General features: G+C 36.6%; 1 pseudogene; it reads right to left on the minus strand.

Moving 5' to 3' along the window:
* Positions 1 to 6: 6 nt before the first annotated feature.
* On the minus strand, positions 7 to 796 carry LOC108519621 (60S ribosomal protein L23a pseudogene; annotated as a pseudogene).
* Positions 797 to 3,676: the final 2,880 nt, after the last annotated feature.

The raw sequence follows: 3,676 nt of genomic DNA on the forward strand, positions 1-3,676 counted from the left end.
TGATTTGGATAAAACTTAGTTAAATAAGGTTAATATAATATTTTGGTGTAATAAAACAACTATGTCTTCAAATTTACCACTATTGAATATAAAACAAACATAAATTCCTATTCTGCTTGAGTTCTACTCAAATAAGCTAATATTATACTTACTAGAAATGTAAAATCTTAAAGCTTATAAATTTGATTCTAATTGAGTTGTCATTCTTATGAAAAACATTATTTCTTTTTTATGGTGAAAAGATATACATATATTTAGAGTTGGCCAGCTGGACTCTGTTTAGATGATCCCAATTTTCTTGCAACATCCAAAGCATCATAATCAGGAGCCAGTCAAACATATGCCTTCTTCTCTATAACAGGTCGAATCAGGATGTTGACTGTGGCCACATCCATGTCCCAGAGCTTCTTTACAGCCTGTTTGATCTGGTGCTTGTTGGCTTTAACATCCACAATGAACACAAGCATGTTGTTTTCTTCTGTCTTCTTCATGGCCGACTCAGTGGTCAGCGGAAACTTGATGATAGCATAGTGGTCAAGCTTGTTTCTCCTGGGGGTGATCTTCCGAGGATATTTGGGCTGCCTCCGGAGTTGCAGTGTCTTGGGTGAGTGACACCCTTGGGTGAGGGTGAGTCACCTCAAGGTGAGTGACATACGGATCTTCTTTTCTGTGTGTTGCTGTGGACACCTTTCAACACTGCCTCCTTGGCCTTTAAAGCTTTGGCTTTGGTTTTGGCTTTGGCTTTGGCTTTGGCTTTAGGAGGGGCAGGAACTTCCTTCTTCACTTTCGGTGCCATCTTGTGAAAAGCGAGAAACATTATTTCAAAAATAATTTGTTTACCGTAAATCTACTTAATAGTAGTTTCCAAAATACTTTTAGTAATTTTAACCTTAAAGTTAAGCTAAGTAAAAGATTTGCATTAGATATCTAGACAATTTATAAATAAGATACAATACTAAAACATTAATTACTGAACATAAAGAATTCACGTTTATATCCTTTTCGCTTCTTATTTTTACAGAGAGACTAAAGATATTTTGGGCCATTAATAAACATGTTTTTGTCTATCACAATGAGAAATTGTACGATGAGGAAAACATCCCTGTAGATGTTGGGAGATGGTACACTCATACATTTTCTAACCTACTGTGGAATGCTAATATATGACAGTTTTTAACTGTTTACTTGTTAGTTTTCTCTGGAAAATAAAAGATTACTTAGTATTAAAATTATAATCAATATGTGTAAATAAAACTACTCGAAGCAATAGAATAACTAGAAACAACTCTATGCAAAGCATGCAAGAAAAGTAGGGCATGTTTCACAAGTAAAGCAGGATGTATTTTTTATAAGGAAAACCTTACAAAAGATACAAATAAAAAGAGATATCTAACCTTCCCTGTGTTATATTTGTATGGGTAAAATATTATGTTTTCAGAAATTAAATAAAATTCCTGGAAATTTGTCAATGTCCTCCTTATCCATGCTTTGTGCCAGTATAGAGTTATGAGTCATAATTCCAATTATTATTTTAAATGGTGTGCCCGGTGCAGTGGCTCACACCTGTAATCCCAGCACTTTGGGAGGCCGAGGTGGGTGGATCACAAGGTCAGGAGATCAAGACCATCCTGGCTGACACGGTGAAACCCCATCTCTACTAAAAATACAAAAAATTAGCTGGGTGTGGTGGCGGGCACCTGTAGTCACAGCTACTCAGGAGGCTGAGGGAGGAGAATGGCATGAACCTGGGAGGCAGAGCTTGTCGTGAGCCGAGATCTCGCCACTGTACTCAAGCCTAGGTGACAGAGCGAGACTCTGTTTCTAAATAAATAAATAAATAAATAAATGTTGTATGCCACAGAAAAAATCGAATATCCTCGTCAACTGTGATATAATCACAGCCATTTCATACTCTTTGTCATTTAGATATTATTTCCCCCTGATGTTTTCCTGAAAGCTCCTGCGATCAGCTACAGGTCAGAATGTTCATCTCCAATACAGGACTCCCTCTGAGATTCATGGAAAAGAGTATGACAGGTACTCTGGTTAAAGACTTCTGATGATATTGCTTAAATAACTTTAAGACCATACACTTGACTCAGTGAAGATCTCCAGAAGCCTGGTGGAGAAATTGATGGGGTCATGAGACTGCTAACCCAAGATCCAGCAAGACTGGAATTGATTACATGGCACTGAATGAACTGATGAAAATTGATTATAATTTTATAGCTTTTTAGAGCATTGCTGGTTCTTTAATGTTCTAGTTTCTGAATTTAAGAAATCTCTTTCTCTTAATCTGTTACTTACAACAATTTAGTAGATTATACTTTTGTAAACAGAAATGAAGCATTTATCTTTTTTTCCCTGCCTAATCTCTCCAGAATTTTGAAATTCTTACTGAATACTCTAATTTTCATGATGATATAGTTATTAGCAAAAGTCCAGTAAGAATCTGCTCACCTTATAACAGGACATAATTGGAAACTTTGGTTATATTATCAAGGTTTTTACTGGAAAATCATATTTTGGAAGTGTACCTAAGATCAGTTATGACAAGCAATTTTAAGGAAGTAAGGTTGACTATTATGGAGACAATGCTTGCAAAGCACTGTGAGAAATGGGAAAGTTCTTCTTCAAAGATTGTAAAAAGTCACAATTTCTTACTATAAGATTGCTATCCACTATTTGTGTGTGTGTGTGTGTGTGTGTGTGTTCCAAATCAGTTGTCCTAGCTTGCTCCGGCATGCCTGGACAGAACTAGACAAGCCCCAGCCCATAATGTATGCCATTCCTTATTTGGAGATGCTTCCTTAACTATCCCTGGCAACTTCCTTTTCTTTCTTTGTTCTATTCCTCTTACCTAATTAAGAAAGTTTTAAACTAATAGCCAATTGGGTAAGGTGTAAAATGTGAGGTCCTATTCCAGCCAATGGTAACTGGACACAGCAGTAGGGTAGACACATCAAGTTACAAGTAACTCTGTCTCCTTTGTTCAGTGTGCTCTTGTGGCTGGACAGCTATTGAGTAGCACCCTTTCTGCAGAAAGTAAAGCTCGCCTTGCTAAGAGATTATTTGTTCCTATGTTCATTCTTTTTTTTTTTTTTTTTTTTTTGGAACACCAAAAACTTCATTCCCAACAGCACTCTGAGAAAATTCAGCCTGATACTTACATTATAGGGTTCACAGCCTTACAGGTTAGTAAAGAAGGTCATTTCCTGGTAGGTCCAGGAATTTAGGGATATTTTGGGGGCCTCAAGAAGAGAGGAATTCACACAAAGCTATAAGGACTGCAGCTGAAATTTGATAGTATGTTCTTAGCTTGGCTTTTAGCCTGAATAAGGTCTTTAAAAGTCAAATCTGAGATTCTGTATGAAAATTTCCAGCAAATAAACTTGAAAGCACCTATGTGGCCATCTCCTATTCTTGCTGCACTTACATAAATAATCAAGCAAAATCTAACAAAACTATACTTAATTTTAAAACAAGAATAGTCTTACTTTGATTATGATCAAAAATGATGGTTACTACAGAGAGAAATTTTATGTTTCAATGGAAAACTATAACTTGGCTGGGCATGGTGGCACATGCCTATAATTCCAGCACTTTGGGAGGCCAGGAGTTCAAGATCAGCCTGGGCAACATGTTGGAAACCCCGTCTCTACCAAAAATATAGAAA

Source organism: Rhinopithecus bieti, unplaced genomic scaffold (genome assembly GCF_001698545.2).
Source record: "Rhinopithecus bieti isolate Rb0 unplaced genomic scaffold, ASM169854v2 scaffold_49159, whole genome shotgun sequence".
In the NCBI taxonomy this organism is placed as follows: domain Eukaryota; kingdom Metazoa; phylum Chordata; class Mammalia; order Primates; family Cercopithecidae; genus Rhinopithecus; species Rhinopithecus bieti.